At 32.0% G+C, this 18,513-nt stretch overlaps 1 pseudogene across 1 annotated transcript; it reads right to left on the reverse strand.

The window, feature by feature from the left end:
• Positions 1 to 11,085: 11,085 nt before the first annotated feature.
• On the reverse strand, positions 11,086 to 11,986 carry LOC114257262 (ethylene-responsive transcription factor ERF098 pseudogene; annotated as a pseudogene). Its single transcript, XR_014340221.1, has one exon. The product of XR_014340221.1 is annotated as an ethylene-responsive transcription factor ERF098 pseudogene (transcript).
• Positions 11,987 to 18,513: the final 6,527 nt, after the last annotated feature.

Raw genomic sequence — 18,513 nt, forward strand, 5'->3', positions numbered from 1 at the left:
TCTTGTTGTATTTATATGTGCATTCATTTTACATCGAGTCGTGCAATTCGACTCCTCGGCCATCATGCATCGAGATACGTGATTGGTGGCACGAGGATCGAGGACTACACTCCTTGAAGAGTAGTCAAGCATACATATGTGAAAATACTTTGCTGTGCCACTTTCTTGCTCTCTGTTGCAGCAAATCAGAAATCAGCAGCTTTTTAAAACCTTGCACAGTATTCCAGCATTAATTGCAAACAGAGGCGAATCGGGGCATCGCAATGGATTTTCGCGCAAGGCAACTCGAGCGTGCATCTTTCATCATTCGGAACAGAGCTGAGGCTGTCTATGGATTTGCATGCTAACTTACTTGCTTTCCTAGTTAAATTGTTAATTAATTAGGGTTTTGTACTTATTCGAACTGTAATTATTATTTGGACTGTATTATTTATTCGGACCTTCCGAGTGAGGGCACAATTGTAATAAGTGTGCGTGCGTGTGATGTATGTTTTCCAACCCCACGTCTTTTTCCCTTTTATTTACCAGCTTACGATGGTTAGATTAGGGCATGTTTCAATTAGCATACTTATGCTTGTATGTTTGCATCATTCATCTGTCTTGCATACACCGGGCTCGACGCAACATACTAACTGTATTTGTATTTCAATTTCAAATTGAATACGTGTTAGTTGTAGCATCATCACATGTCATCTTTAGAATAGCCAAGCCTATTGTAATTGCATTCCTGCATGTGTTGCATTAGGCATTTCTATATAGTTAGGATCATGCATGGATTTCTAACATAACTTCTGTTTTGGCTTGGAGTACTCGGTAAGTATTTATGCTTTGGCATCCTTGCATGTGTGTAAGTGACTGCCATGATAGCATGTCTACCATGAGGCTACGTGCTTACATGGTATACCTGCCTGAATGCCTGTGGGTGAAGGTTGGGTTATTTGGATTGGAACAATTCATCAATTGTGAGTTTTAAGCCCACTTGAGAGTGGCAAATCATTTTGTTTTCTAAGCCCACCCGAGGGTGGCAAAATCTGCATTTTAAGCCTACTTGCGAGTAGCAAACCATTTTCAAAACAAACATGAGATGTGTTGTTCCAATTCAGGCGATCCGGTCTATATTTGTATGTTGTGCGCATCACATAGTAAATCTAGGCTAATAACCAGAATAAGAGCACATAATATTTTCAAAACTAGATATCATGGTTAATAGAGGCCGATCTTTGATCGGGCAAGCGGGGCTGCTCACGAAGTGACCTTCTCCAATCGTACCCAAGTTCCCGAGCCGAGGCAACTTTGGTGATGACGGACACATGGCCTTAGGCAATGAGTCAGGGTTTCCTAAATTTCCCAAAATAAAATATTTAGGTGGTGACTCTGTATCTGGCAAAGCAGACCTTGTTTGGCACTTCTTTAAAAAAAAAATCTGTTTTCAAAAACGATTTGCCGAATTTGGACTCTTTGATGATTCATCGGTCTTGCATTGCACTCTGCGAGATTAGATACAGGACCGTGACATTGAGTCCTGAACTGTAGTGAGCTCAATGAACAAAACGGAGGGGGGGATTTCCCTTCGGAACGTTCGAGGACGTCTACAATTATGTGAGTCACATCATAATGCATTAGGATGGGACATCCACAAGCCTACCAACTACTCTAATTCAACACATATATAGCCCAGAGCCACCTGCAGGTACCAAAGTCAACTAAGTGAAAAAAACAAGGTCCATGTGAAATTTTTTTGATTAAGATTTCAACCAACATTAAAACAAGCTGATATATATATATATATATATTAATTTTATTTTATTAGAAAGTACAAAAATTAGTACATTATACATTAGATAATAAGTAGTCTCATAAAAATATATCAAAATATAAGAAGAATCTTAAAAGAGATAAAGAAAGCCACCAGTTGATATTCATAAAAGATATTTTGCAGAGATCAAAACTTTTCTATTAAGTCAAATTGAATTACAATTATAGAGATGAAGATATTTATAAACCACACTAAGTGACTTTGGTTCAAGTTAACTAAATCATAACAAACCAACTAACTCTAGTTTACTTTGTAACTGCTTAATTGTCTAACTGATGCAATGGCTTAGCTAATATAGTTGTAGGTGCTGATGAAGCTGTCGACTGACCATGATGGCTGGAGTTGGAGCTGGATTGCAGTGTAGCTGGAGGAGCTTGACAGCTATCATGGCTAGGTTCTTTATCATGTCCCCTCAAGCTGAGAGGGATGGAATATCCCAGAAGCTTGTTCTGAAGATACAAAAATCGAGGAGAGGAGAGAGGCTTGGTGAATAAATTAGCAAGTTGGTCCATAGAAGAAACATGATGAATAAGAAGTTTCTTGGCTGCAACTCTTTCTCGAACGTAATGATAATTGACTTCGATATGTTTAGATCTGGCATGAAACACAAGATTGCTTGATAAGGGAATTGCAGACAGATTATCACACCAGAGGGTGGGAGCTGGAACTGCAATATGAAGATCAGATAGTAACATTCCAAGCCAGCTTAGTTCTGTAGCAGTTTGAGCAAGAGCTCTATATTCAGCTTCAATGGAAGATCTAGACACAGTGGGTTGCTTCTTTGCTGACCAAGAAATCAAATTAGGACCCAAAAACACACAATAACCAGTGGTTGATCTTCAATCAAATGAACAGCCTGCCCAATGTGAGTCAGAAAAGGCATGCAAGGTAAGAGGGCCAGGAGTAAACTGTAGACCTTGATGAAGAGTGCCTTTCACATATCTGAGAATTCTTTTAACCAAAGCAAAATAGCTGGTAAGAGAAGTCTGAATAAATTGGCATGCATGGTTAACAGCAAAAGCTAAGCCAGGACTAGTGATAGTAAGGTATTGTAAGGCACCAACAAGACTACGATAGAGAGAAGGCTGAGAGAAGGGTAAATCTACTTGATCCGTAGAAGATTTGAGAGTCATAGAAAAGGAGAAGACTTGCAATTTGTCATACCAGCTTTAACCAAAATTTCAATAGCATATTTCTTTTGGGATAAGAAATATCCTGAAGGAAAAGAAGTAACAGAGATACCCAAGAAATAGTTGAGAAGCCCTAATTTCTTCATAGAGAAGGTAGAATGCATTTGAGTAATGAGAGTAGAAATATAGGAAGAATCACTTCCTGTAAGTAAAAACGTCACCAACATAGATTAAAAGGATAGTGATGGAGTGGGGAGTCTTTTTAACAAACAAAGATGAATCACAATGACTGGCCTTAAAACCATGAGTAAGAAAAAAAGAGGAAAAGGTTGAGAACCAGGCCCTAGGCGTTCGTTTGAGCCCATACAAAGCTTTATTCAGTTTGCAGACTAAAGAAGGATTAGTTTGATCAACAAAACCAATAGGTTAATACATGTAGACCTCCTCCTCTAGAATACCATGAAGCAAAGCATAAGAAATGTCAAGTTGTTTGATAGACCACTGAAAATGAAGAGCGAAACATAGAAGAAGTCTAATAGTGGGTTGTTTGCTACTGGACTAAATGTTTCAAAGTAATCAATGTCTTCAGTTTGGAGAAACCCTTTTGTAGCCAATCTGGCTTTATGCCTAGCAATAGTCCCATCAGAATTTTTCTTAAGACGAAACACCCATTTGCAACCAATAGCCTTTTTTGTTGGTGGAAGATTGACCAAAGTCCAAATGCCTTGTCTGAGCAAGGCAGTGTCTTCATCCTTCATGGTAGCAGTCAAAGCACTGGATTGAGAAGCCTCTTGATAGGATTGAGGCTCAGTATGATCAGAAGAAGTGATGAAACAATGATGCTGAGATTTAGACCTAATGATCATGGGATGAGTATTAGAAGGAGAAATGGAGTGAGTAGAATGAATGGAAGGAAGAGAAGGTAAAAGAACAGACAAAGAAGAAATGGGAATTTGAGGCTGAGAAGTAGACTTGGAGATAAAAGTAGGAGAAAGTAAACCAACAGATAGAGACAAATCAGCAGCAGACTAAGCTGAAACAGAAAGCAGACTGCCAAGAGGAGCAGCAGATTTTGCCAAGAGAAGCAGCAGATTCTGGGACAAAAAAAATTGCAGAAGGGACAGACTAATGGACAACCTATGGAACAGAGGACTGATGACCAGACTGTGAAGTAAGCCTAGAAAAAGACTGAATAGAATCAAATTGACCAAAAACAATTGAAATTGGTGAGTATGGTGACTGAGCTGTAGCAGGAAGAGCTGCAGTGGAAGGCACAGAGGAGCCATGGGAAGAAGACTGATTAGAGCAGAAAAATGAGCTCAATTGGGACAAATAAGGAGGTACAGGCTTAACTGGTGGAGAATAATCAAAAGGAATGACATCTTCATCAAAAACAGCATGTCTGGAAACATGAATTTGACCAGTAGCAGGATCAAGACACCTATAGCCTTTAGTAGATGGAATGTAACCAAGAAACACACAAGGCATAGACCTAGGTTGGAGTTTATGAGTAACATAAGGTTTAAGCCATGGATAACACCTGTAACCAAAGGTTCTGAGCAATGTATAATCAGGAGCAAGGTGGTATAACATTTCAAAAGGAGGAAAAAAATTGATCTTAGCAGTAAGAAGTCTATTAATGAGAAAAACAGATGAGGCAAGGGCATCAAACCAATAAGCAAGAGGCAATGAAGAGTGGTGCATAAGAGCAATGATGGTCTCTATGAGATGTCTATGTTTCTTCTCTGCTACTCCATTTTGAGCAGGTGTGTGAGGACAACTCAACTGATGTTGTATGCCATGACTCTTTCAGAAATCATGAAACTTGGTGCTAAGATATTCACCACCATTGTCACTTTTTAACACTTGTAATTGAGTAGAAAATTGAGTTTCAACAAACACTTTAAATTCCAAAAAATTAGGAAAAACTTCACTTTTATAATGAAGAGGAAACAACCATGTAAACTTGCTATAGTTATCAATGAACAACACATAATATTTGTATGAAGAAACAGATGAAGTGAATGGCCTCCATACATCAAAGTGAATAAGGGCCAAGGGCTTATTAACTGTAGAATTAGACAAGCTAAAAGAAAGTCTATGACTTTTGGAAACACAACAATGTGAGCACATTTTATTATTAATAACAGATTAAACATTTACAAATGAAGAAGGTAACAAATGATGTGTAACAATGTGCTAAAGTTTCCTTGAAGAAGGATGGCCTAATCTAAAATGCCAATGAGAAGAATTAATAGTGGACTGAAAACAAGCTGGTGAAGAAGATGCAGATGCAGAAATAAGCTGATGGACATAAGCTGATGGATAGAACATATCTTTAGTATGATGAACATATCTTTATAAGAAGAGAGATTGTTCTATCTTTAGTATGATAGAACATATCTTTAGTATGATGAACATATCTTGTTCTATATGATGAACATATCTTTATCAAAAGTAATAGTGCAATGATTATCAGAAATAAGCTGATAGATAGAAATTAAGTTAGAAGAAATGGAAGGCACATGAAGCATGTTTGAGAGATGAAAAGGAAAGAATGGAGTAGGGAGAATACCTTGACCAGTGTGATGAATAGGTAAGGTAGTTCCATCACCAACAGTGACCTGATCATGTCCATGATATGATTGATAAGGGAGATTGTTCAAATCATTAGTGATATGACTAGTAGCTGCAGAATCTAAAAATCAATTGGTATTGTTGGGAGAATTGTCACCAGGAGAACCAATAGCAGACTGATTAGTATTGTTAATATAAGCTTGATGAGCTTGAGGCCTTGAAGATTGAAGAGAGGTGTCCAATTTGTACCAACACTCTAATGCTGAGTGATTTGGTTTCCCATAGATCTGGCAAATCACTTGAGAAGAATTAGAATTAGATGCATAAGAGTGAGTAGCAGAACTTGATTGATATGACTGATATCCTTTGTGACCTTGGCCTAAATTAGAAGATCTACCTCTGTCTCGAAAATTAGAATTGCTAGAATTTTCTTTAAAGAACCTGCTACCAGTTCTTCCTTCTCGACCTCTGTAAGAACCACCTCTATAGCCACCTCTATGAGCAGTGCTTGAAACATGATAACCAAAAGGAAGTTCTGAAGCATGAGCTTGCTGAGATGAGGATTCAACATGAATTGATTCAAAGTTTAATAGAGAACATAACTCTCCAATGGAAATGGTTTCAACTCTAGTTCTAATTGCTATTTTGAATACATTATATTCACCAGGCAAACCATTAAGGATTAGTAAAACCAGATCCTCATCATCAACGGGTGATGCAGCTAAAGCCAATTGATCAGCAATTGACTTGATCTGAGTCAAATAGGCATCCATTGTGTGGCCTTTTTTAACAATTTGATTAAGCTTGTTCTTCAACTGATGAATATGTGATCTTGACAAAGATGTAAAACGTTTGAGAAGAACACTCCACATTTCTTGACTTGTGGAACAATGAAATACAAAAGTGAAGATAAATGGTGAGAGAGTTGCAGTCAAGAAACTAAGAAGATGAGAATTAATCAACATCCAATGTGTATACTCTGGATTCAGAATATCATGATTGTATTCATCGATGACAGTGGATGATGGACATACCTGTGTGCCATCAACAAAACTGAGAAGCTGTGTAGCTTTCAGAATATTCTAAACTTGATTCTTCTAGATAATAAAGTTTGTGGAATCAAGTTTGACATGTACAAAAGAATTCAACTTTGAAATGAGTAGTGCAAGATTTGGAGGTATGGAAGATGAAGTAGATGATACAGCAGATGAGGACAGATTCAAAAATGGCATTGAGGACGCCATTGATGAATCTTCAAGAACCAATGCTAGCAAGAGTCTATGGCTCTGATACCATAAAAAATATTCTGCAGAGATCAAAACTTTTCTTTTGAGTCAAATTGAATTACAATTACAGAGATGAAGATATTTATAAACCACATTAAGTAACTCTGGTTCAAGTTAACTAAATCATAACAAACCAACAAACTCTAGTTTACTCAGTAATTGCCTAACTGTCTAACTAATGCAATGGCTTAGCTGATACAGTTGTCAGTGCTGATGAAGCTATCGACTGACCATGATGGCTAGAGCTGGAGTTGGAGCTGGATTGCAGTGTAGCTGGAGGAGCTTGGCTAGGCTCTTTATCAATTCAATTGGCTAGAAACTTCAATATCATGCATTTTGCTAGATTATCCAAATGGTCCATTTCATTACTAGGAGTATAATGAAAAATATAGAAAAATGACAAAAAATAAAAAATAAAAAACAAAAAATTAAAAGGTTAAAGAGAAAATATTCGTATGGTTTTTAAAATATGTGTTTCGTTTTATTTCATCTTCCGAGTTCTAATTTTTGATAGGTATATCATCACATCAGAGAGTGCTCTAGCTAAAGCTAAAGTAGATCAAGTGCATCAACATATGCATCAGCATCATCCTACTTGAGTTTGTTAGATAGGTAGTTACATAGTGAGTTAGATAGTGAGGCTTATATAAACAAGAGTACAAGAGTTGTACTTGAGAATTCCAAACTCCCCAAAATAACATCAAAGAAATGGGAAGTAAAAAAAATAATAGAGTGAGAAAAAACTGCCAATGGTAGTAGGAATAATAGCACAAAGAATGTTTACTAGATCAAAATGTATATGTATTTAAGCTCTAGACATTTCAATAATTATGTTGGAAAACTTAATTTCAAAATATTTTGAATGATGCAGAAAATGTCATTTTGTGTTGGTAATAAGTCAAGGTCTAAAGTTGGCTACCATTGTGAAGTGAGTATAAAATTATCTTAGTGTAAGAATGAATGTGTCATGAGTTGAGTTGTATAAGCGAAAGAGAAGAATAGTGAAAACCTTCTTGGAGTGAGTAAACAAAAGCCCCAATTTTCAAATAATGGTGTCAGAGCTTGCCAAAAACTCGAACATGGTATTACTGTTCGTTGCGTTCATAAACTAGGTTTAAAAAAAAATGGAGCAACTACTAGAGAAGAATCAAGTTTGTCTTGGTAGCTACCGAATTCCAATAACAGAAAAGAAAAAAATAGATCATTTTTGATGAACAATTGAAACTTTCATTGTTATTTAATTATGATCAGATATAGTGTATATTTATATAGATGAGTAAAACAGATCAATGTAACAACATGCTAACAAACCAATTCTAACAAACTCTAACTGCTAACTAAGTTGAGCTGAACTTGAGCTGCATCTTGTGAGCCATAGGTTGGAGCCGTAGCTGCTGGTGTAGTTGCTAAGGTAGTCTTATCAATTTTCACTCTTCTTTATTTATTTATTTGGTGGAATGGCAAAAAAGGGGACTTTATTGATGTAAGAATAGAGTATAAGGTACAAAACAAAATACACCAATAAAGAGAGGTAAGTGCAAAAATATTACGATGGACTAAATCATCCTAACTAGGTTAGCACCAAAAAACTCATCCTATCATTTGCTCACACCCTCAGAGTTGATGGGGAACCAATCAAAGATGGGGAACCAATCAAAGAAACAAAACAAACACCTCACCACCCCCAAAGTTGGTGAGCCCATCTTATCAATTTTCAATTGATTACATATTTTGAAAATATTGTGTTTTTTCAATTATAACTTTTGGAGTGCTACTTGCATATATTTTTAAGCATGCAATTTAGGATGTGATGTTATTATAAGCCCAAACCATTGCAAGTTAAACAAATAGAGGAAAAAATAAAGTGCATCGAAGATACTTGAAGGAATTAATACATAAAGAAGAGTTTGGAAACTTTATGAAGTCACCAAATCAGATATGAAAAAAATTAAATAAATTAAATTAAAAAAAAACTTCATTTATTTTTCATAACTAAGAGAAAATATTTTTAGCAATTGGTTATTGTGTCCAAATTTTGTAGAAATGTTAGTGAAAATGGAAAAGAAGAGGGCATAGTAAATGAAAAGAATGGAGAGAAGTTTAAAAAAAGGAAAAAAAGATAAGGAAATGAAGTGGATGAAAATGTTGGATTGAAAAGAATAAAAAATTGCATAAGTCAAAGATGAAGAAAATTTTGAAAAGCAAGGCAATGCAATTCTTATAAAAGTTGGCAATAACATAATGCAGTTGCTAAGAAAGAAAGATTACTCGCCTACCACCCCAAAAAAAAAAAAAAAAAAAATACAAAAGTTGAAGAAGAAAATGATTTCTATACTAAATGGCTAAGTGGCCATATTTGTATGATAGCATGAATAATGAAAATCTAAAAATCTCAAATATTTACTTTGGTAAGGAGATTCATGTTTGATACAAGTTGTGTAAGCATTGAGCAAATTTTTTATCCACAAGATCAAGTAAAAGATAAATTCAACAAGCATAAAGAAATGAAAGAATATGAAGATTCACCACAAGCTCGTGGGAAAAAGAAATTCAAAAGCATATGCAAGAAAACAAGTTGAAGCCAAGCATATCCATAGAAATTGCCACAAAGATTGTTTCTTTCAAGAGTATTGGAAATTCAGAAGATTTCAAGTTCAAGAGGAAGAAGCATTTAAACTGTGTCTTTAAGGAGATTAAGGGATTGTTTGGGATGACCTAAATAAGTGTACTTTTTGTCTTTTTACTAAAAGATGTGCAGAAAAGTAGAGAGGTAATGTGATGGAAAAAAGATAAAAAGATGGATTATTTGGGACTTCCCAAACTTGGCCTAAGAAGTTTTCACATCTCTAGAAAATGAATATTTAAAATTTACTAATTAGGGTGTTGGGAAAAGTAATTTCAAATTTTCAAAATATTTAGGGTCTAAAATGATGGGAAAATGAATTTGAATGTGTGAATGAGTCAAGATCTTTCATAGTTCCAAGGAAATTTATAATCATTATGGAGTCTATAATTATCCTAATCTATGGGTAGAAAAGTGAAAAGCTCCTATGGGTGAGAAAATGAAAAGTCCCCAAATAATAAGACGTGAAACAAATCCTCAAACATGGTAGAAGTGAAAACCTCAGCAAAGTTTGTTGCAAAAAAAATTCAAATACAGTAGAATTTTTTTCAATAATGATACAAGAGCTTGTCGAAAATTCCAACAAATTATAGGACTATAAAATGTCAACAACTACTCTACATACACACACAGAGAACAAAAAAATTTAGTGATAAAAATAATAAATAAATAAGGAAGAGAAATAATAAGCAACAGAAGAAGGAGAAGAATATAGCTGTCAAAAAGGAGGAAGAATAGTAGAGTGAAGGAACTTTCTGAAAAAATTAGTAAAAGATTAGATACTGGCATTTTCCTTTATCTTATTAGAAAGTTCCCAACTTACATAAGGTATTTTGATTTTACTAGAACAGTATCAAACATTGAAAAACTACAAATTTTAGTAATCTAGCTTGATTTTGCTTTTGACAGACACAACTTCACCTGAAACACTTGAGAGGCTCTTAAACCAAACAATCTTTCTCTTCTATTCTTTAATGGAAATTCATAGAGCATTGTTTCTTGAGAAAAATTCCTTTTATGCAATTAAATGTCCCAATTTTGGGTTGTAAAGAAGGCATAAAATTTGAGGTTTTCCATGATAGCCCTTAGTGTGTTGAGGAATAGAATGACTTTGACATTAGAGTTTGGAGAGAACTGAAATTAGAGAGGACTGAGATATTCTCATTGAATGTATTAAATTTCGAAGCTATCTTATTCCTCCAGACTAAGATAAATAGGCATAAAATTAGAGTTTGGTGAGGAATATGATGACTCTGAAATTAGAGAGAACTAAGATGTTCTCATTGAATGCATTAAAACTAAAAATGTAATTTATAAAAAAAAAATTATACTAATTAAGTAGCTAAACCAGTATATATATTTTGCACAAAATAGCAGTTAGTCTGTAAATTTTTTTTTTTATCAACAAAGAATAATTTTATTAAAAGAATATAACAATTGAGAAGGTCTGATAAAAATTGGATTATAGTTTAAAAAGTACATCCGAACTATATTGGCATACTTACAAGTCCAATCATGTGCATATCAAGACCATAAGGCAAGTCAACATTTCTCCATAAATTTGAATATGAAATCTCGCTCACATAATTGCTCTCTCTATGAGTACTTGAGCAGTTGCCCTAGATTTAAATCGGTATAGATCTACAATTTTGCTTTTTAGGTAAAAATAACAAGAAGAAATAGAATTGCTTTATTTGATTTAGAAATGAGATGAGCATATACAATATATATATATATATTAATGTTGTAATAGGTGATGAGCAAGATATATGTAAGTATGAGGGGCATGAATGATATGGAAGTGCATAGTAGAGAGGAGTGATGTATTATTGAGTCAAGTTCCATGAGTAGGTCTTTAAGATGAGCTCAAGAGCTCATCTAAGAGATCAGCTCCTAGGTCCTCAAACTCAAATACCAACATATTTGCTGCTGCTGCTGCTGCTGGTGGGGAGTTGGAGGAGGAGGACCCACCATTCTCACAACTGCTGCTGCTGGACTTCGTCGTCTTCATGTCACGAAGCGATTCCTGGACTCTGTCAGCAGGAAAGTTGAGGCGAGCTGATTCGCCTCGCATCACAAATGCAGCTTGGTCATAAGCCAAAGCAGCCTCCTCTGCAGTAGTAAATGTTCCGAGCCATAAACGCACTCCTTGCCTCGTGGAATCACGTATCTCCGCTGCATACTTTCCCCATGGCCGCTTCCTTACCCCTATGTACCTCTTTTCCTTTCCTGCCTCCTTTTTCGCCTTTGAAGTAAACCCTTCTTCATCATTAAATCCTTTACAAGAATCAGTTTCCAAAGATTTTTCCTTCACATTCTCATCAGCTTGTTTACGAAAATTTATCTCAGCGAATGGAGATTCAGGCATGATGTCAAACCTAAGGTATTGAGAAGATGAACAATCTTCCATGAGTGAATCGATAGGCTCAGATCTGGTCTGAAATCTTTTCGCCTTTGATTCAATCCCTTTGAATGCCTAAACTTCAAACAAAGAAAGAAAAAGAGAAGAAGCTAGAGGATGAGATTATTTGTCAAAGATACCGCAAGGTATAGTTGGTGCACAGTAAGTATTTATCCTCACTTGTCGCATTTGAATAAATAGGTTAATTTTAGAACTTCAAGTTGATTTTTTAATTATTTTAATTTGGTTAAAAAAAATTATGTTTGGGATGATATAGTTTGGCTTCTTTATTTTTTTTATTTTTTATAATTGATTTGATAGTTGTAGGAGAAAAAACTAAATGATTATAGTTTGAATTTGATATTTTGGGGTTGTTCGGGAAAAGCTTTTTTTTTGGGTTAAAATAGCACTAAAAGGCAAAATAGGTTAGAATAGTGAATAAGACAAAATGTCACATTAAACCTATAATCATTTTATTTTTTATCTCACAAATATTACATCTAACTACAAAAAAACTAACTATATTCCCAAACACAAAAAATTTAGCCTCATAAAATAGCCAAAAATTAACTTACTAAAATAGCAACTTCCCACACGCCCTTTGTCTTATTTATTATTTTAACATATTTTACTTTTATTAACTATCTTAGCCCAAAAAAAATAAAAAATAAAAAAAATACACCAACCCAACTTCCCAATCATCCCCAATATAAACTATACAGTGTAATTTTTGTATTATAATTTTGTGTATCTAATATTTTTGTAATTATTGTTTAGAAATGCTATGAATAATGAAAAGTTATTCTGAAATCTATCCTAAAACGAGTTGTATGATATATATTTAAAATTAGTGAGGGATGAACTATATTCAAAATAATTGTGGTGTATAAATGTGTTTTTCTCAATATTATTTTCTGAATTTATAGTATAGTTATATCTATCATATTAGTTCATGTGGACGAGGCAGAGCATCCATAACAGTTTGTTTATTTATTTTATTTTATTTTAGCAAAGAAAGGATAGATTAATGGTTGAACTGTAAATAATTGTTTTGGATGATCTAAATAAGTATATTTTTTTATTTTTTATAAAAACATGTGTAAAAAAAATAAAGAAGCGATATGATCCAAAAAAAGATAAAAAGATAAAAATAAAAAATAATAAAAAAAGTGTGATAATATCCAACATGCAAAACAAGCTCTAAATTAAAATTAATTATATACGTATATACATTTTCTATGATCGAGCGTTCAAACCAATTTACGAATGCATTGACTAATCTTGGAACCCAGCAAAGCGCCCCCTACACAAGGGTAAATCTTTGGCAGAACCCGCAAGCATATCCCTAAAGTGTTGAACTTGAGATTTGGAGGGAGCACATCTCCAACCATCAAGTTGTACCCACTAAGCTAATCCCTAAGAATTAATATATAAATATATAATTTAATTATTTAATTTATCTTTTTTTTGATTGACTCGGTCATCAATTCTATGTCCCTTAGCCCCGTTTGTTTTGGGTTTTAAATGATGGAATGAGATTAAGATGGAGGTAGAGTTATTTAGTATTGTGCTTGTTTGTAGAGTTGGGGAAGAGATTAGGATGGATGAGGGGATTAAGATGAAAGTTGGAAGGGGGATTGGGATGGAGGAGGTGGAGGTGATATTAGAAAAATAGTAAGGAGATTAGAAATTTTTTTATTTTTTACATATTGGGATTTTTTTTTTTTTTGAACATTAATGTTTAATTTTTTTGTATTTTTGTATTTTTTTTATTATTTTATATAAAAATAATTTAACAATTCTTACACTAACAACTATCATCAAAACAAATACAATTTAACTTAATCCTCTCACTATCAATCCTCTCACTATCAATTCCCTCCATTCTACCTCTAAAGATAAACGGGCCATAAGTCAATCCTTAATAGACAGTATTATTAACATATGAGTCCATGTAGTTTTCACTTGAAACAGTTAATAAGTGAGAGATTCATGATTTGAATCTATAAAACCATTACACTCTTTCATTGTAAAAAGTCCAAACTTATTTTTAGGCCTCGTTTGGGAACAAGTTCTTTTAGTAATATTTTAATTTTTTGGTTAAATTACGATAAAAAAAAGAGAAATTTTTTTTAAGGTCCCTGCTATTAAGATTTTATAGCATAAAGGACACTCAATATTTTCATGATGTCTAAGGTCCCTCAACATCAATCCAGAGAAAATTCGATCCAGAGAATTTCTCTGAACAAATCACAGAGAAATTCCAAATTTCTCTGGATACATCACAGAGAAAATTCCAAATTTCTCTGGATAACAATAAGGACTAGTGCTCTGTTTCAGAGAAAATTGGATTGGTCCAGAGAAATTCTCTGATTTGGACTAAATTTTCTCTAAGTTGAACTAGTGCTCTGCTTCAGAGAAAATTGGGTTGGTCCAGAGAAATTCTCTGATTTGGACTAAATTTTCTCTAAGTTGAACTAGTGCTCTGCTTTAGAGAAAATTGGGTTGGTTCAGAGAAATTCTCTAGGTTGAACTAGTGCTCTGCAGAGAAAATTGGATTAGTCTAGAGAAATTTTCTGGTTTGGTCCAGATAAATTTTCTAGTTTCTAGTGCTCTACTTCAGAGAAAATTATGTTTGTTTTATATATATATATATATATTCTATCACCTACTGTGTATAAATTTAGATGTATGCATCTCTTCTTCTTTTTATAATGCAGATAGCTAAAAGGCCTAGCAACAGTCTCTGATTGATTTTTCACTTTCCTCTCTATGTTTTTTGTGTGTTTGTTTACAGTTATAAACTCCGAAAATCTTGAGAAAATTGAGGAGGAATTGGAAACAAAATGTTTTCCAAATATGGAAATCGATACAACAAAAACCCTAGCTCAGATTAATGCCCATTTCTCTTTCAAACCAGCTCTCTCTGCGTCCGAACTAGGGTTTGTTGTTCGAGATCATGAAAATGGGGTTAGGGTTTCTAGTGAGGGTTTGAACGGTGACAACGTCTGTGATGTTGAAGTTTCAAACAAAACTCTGATTGTTGAGGTTGAGAAAGATTTCGGTGAACATGAAAGACAAGATGATGAGAAGGGTTTGGGTGATGGTGATTCAAGTGAGTTGATTAGGGATGGTTCTGATAAGAATGAGGAGTTTGATCAGAATGGGTCATTGGAAAGTCCAAATGAGAGTGGGAAAGATTGTGGGGATGAAGATGATGATAAAAGAGGTGAAGGTTTCAAGCTTATACCAAATTTCTCTGTAATGCATTGGTGTGAGGTTGGGGGACTTTAGACATCATAAAATAATATTATAGATCTCTTCCATTACTAAAATTAGAAGAGGAACTTTAGACTAATTTTTCCTAAACAAAAATTAGTATGTTTAGGATGATTTTTTAATTTTTTACAACAAGATGTGTAAAAAGTATAGAAAAAATGATATTTTTGACTTTTTAATTTTTTAATAATTTTTTGACTTTTTAACTAAAAAAATTACTTGTCAAACGAGACCTTAGGTACAGTTTTTTTTTTAAAATTTATTTTTATAATTATAATTTTTGAAGGGAGGACAGATCATGATCCGTCCAGGAGAGTATAATTGCGATGGCATTGGATGTGACAAGAAAAAGCGATTCCAAAAGGTGGCCCATGCTATTTTACCAAATTCCAAAGACAAAGACCAGGGTTTAGGGTTCCAATCTAAATGTGTTCATGGGTCACACAGAATAAATCCGTTTTTCATAATAATGTGTGTTTGTTTCGTTTGAGTTTTTTGAATTAAATTTTTTAAAAATTAATTTTTTTATTTTTTATATTTTTTGTATTTTTAGTAAATATTTTGAAAATTTTAAGCATTTTTTTATATTTTTTTAGATGTACCTTACTTAGATATATTTAAAAAGTAAAAAAAATTATGAAAAAATATTTTAAAAAATTAATAAATACATAAAAATATAAAAAAATATATTGAATTCTATTTTCTTTTTTGTATTTTTGGTATTTAGTGAATTTTTAAAAGATTTTTTTCACAAAAATTATATTTTTATGTGTATTTATGTTAAGTGCGTTTAAAAATTTTAAAAATTACTTAAAATATTAAAAAAAATCAGTACAAACAAAAAAAAATGAAAAAAAAAAGTAAAAATTTTTTAAAAATATTTTTAAAAAATCAAAAACAAGCAAAAATGAAATATATATATATATATATATATTTTTCTGACCTTTTCCGGTCTCGTAGATAGTTATTCTTATCCTATCTTTAAAAAAACAACAATGATTCATCCCACTAAAAATATCACCACTAATAGCACTAATGCATTAAAAAAGTAAAAAAAAAAAAAATACAACTCCAAGATCAAAACATCACATCATTAATGACGGGACCCACTGCCACCTAATTAGTGGGAGCACTAATTAGTGCTCCCAAGCATTTTTTTTAAAAAAAAGGGAACAGATTGTTATTCTTATAAACTAACACTACAAATTTAAAAAATTAAAAATTTATTCATAATTTATATTGTACAAATAAAATTTAGGATAAATTACATTTACCTTCCCTGAGATTTCTGACAAATACAGGGAGCTCCCATGTATTTTGAATAATTACAGTAACTTCTCCTATTTTACCTGACAATGTCAAAATTTCTCTTTCTGTCAAATTGTTCCAAACGGTGTTACTTTTTGCTATATTAAATTACCTTATTGCCCTTACTTTTAAAATATTAAAAAATATTTTTGGATTGGAGGACAAGTTCAGAAGAAATAAACAGTGTTTGGAACAGTATTTTTGGATTTATGTTTTTAAACTATTAAAAAATGTTTAAAAATTTAATTTTTTATTTTAATATATGAATTTTATTTAAATATTTTATTTTATTTTGTAAATATTCTAATTTGTTTTTAATTTTAATATTTTAAACTCAAAACACAATTTCACATTTAAATCGCAGTCAAATACATAACTCAAAACTCAATTCAAAAATTATTTTCAAATCTCATAACCAAACATATTACTTGATACTCTACACTACTTTCAAAACTCTACATTCAAATCGTAACCAAACGCATAACAAAAAAATTAAAATATTTAAAAATATATTTATAAAATAAAATAAAAATTTTAAAATAAAAACTATATATTTAAAATAAAAAATTAAAATTTTTAATTTTTTTTAATATTTCAAAAAATATATTTAAAATATTAAAAAAATACAACACAAAGATATATGAAATATAATGCACATTAAAATAAATAGATAAATATTTAAAATATAAAATATTTACCTTAAAAAAATAAATTTCAAAATTTATAACCAAACAAATTTTTTCTTTTCAAAACTCATAACTCAAAATATGACTCCACACTCAAATTATGATTCTAAAAATGATTATAAAAAATAAAATAATTTTTTTTGAAATTTTGTTTTCTTTTAAAATAGTGTTTTTGGAAAAGTTTGGTTTTGAGTTTTGAAAAGAGTTTTGAATTGAGTTTTAAATTTGTGTTTGGTTATGAGTTTTGAAAATAATTTTTCAATTGAGTTTAGAGTAAAAACATGTTCCGAAAAAAGATTTTTTTTAGTACAATGTTTGGTTCTTTTTTAGAATCACAATGCCAATTAGAAATTTTTAAAAATCTTTTCAGAGTCTTAACCAAATACACAACTCAACACTCAATTCAAAAATTATTTTCAAAACTTATAATCAAACACAAATTTAAAAAAATACAAACTTATGTTAAATATATTTTTAAATATTAAAAAAAATTTAAATCTTATTTTTTATTTTAAATATATAGTTTTTATTTTATTTTATAAATTTATTTTTAAATATTTTAATTTTTTTGTTATGCATTTAGTTACGATTTGAATGTAGAGTTTTAAAAATAGTGTGGAGTGTCGAGTTATGTGTTTGGTTATGAGATTTGAAAATAATTTTTAAATTGAGTTTTAAGTTGTGTTTGGTTACGATTTGAGTGTGAAGTTGTGTTTTGAGTTTAAAATATTAAAATTAAAAAAAATTAAAATATTTACAAAATAAAATAAAATAAAAATATTTAACTAAAAATTATATATTTAAAATAAAAAATAATTTTTTTAAAACATTTTTAATAATTTTAAAAAATAAATCCAAAAATACTGTTCCAAACACTGCTTGTTTTTTCCAAACCTGTCCTCCAATTCAAAAATATTTTTTAATATTTCAAAAGGAAGAGTAATAAGGTAATTCACCATAGCAAAAAGTAACACCGTTTGGAACAATTTGACAGAAAGAAGAATCTTTACATTGTCAAGTAAAGTATGAAAAGTTATTGTAATTATTTAAATTACAAGAGAGGTCTCTCCATCTGTTAGAAATCTTAGAGGAGGAAAATGTAATTTACCCTAAGATTTATTACAACACGCAATGCAACATTCAAATCATTAAAATTTTTAGAGCTGTGGTGTGTTTTGTTAATAAATTTGTGCACCGTAATAATTTTACAATACAAAATTAATTACAAAACTTATTACAGAAAACAAGGATTGGGCTTCCCTCCTATCTAAATCTGGACTGGACAGTGCTAATTATAGATTCAGCTTCGATGATCCAAACCGTCAAGATTTTAATGATTTGAATCGTTCATTTTATCAAGCCGTACATATATACCATTCATTAAAAATTGGAGGACTTACATGTAGA

The sequence above is a fragment of the Camellia sinensis genome, chromosome 1 (assembly GCF_055761805.1).
Source record: "Camellia sinensis isolate YWXY chromosome 1, ASM5576180v1, whole genome shotgun sequence".
NCBI classification, from domain to species: domain Eukaryota; kingdom Viridiplantae; phylum Streptophyta; class Magnoliopsida; order Ericales; family Theaceae; genus Camellia; species Camellia sinensis.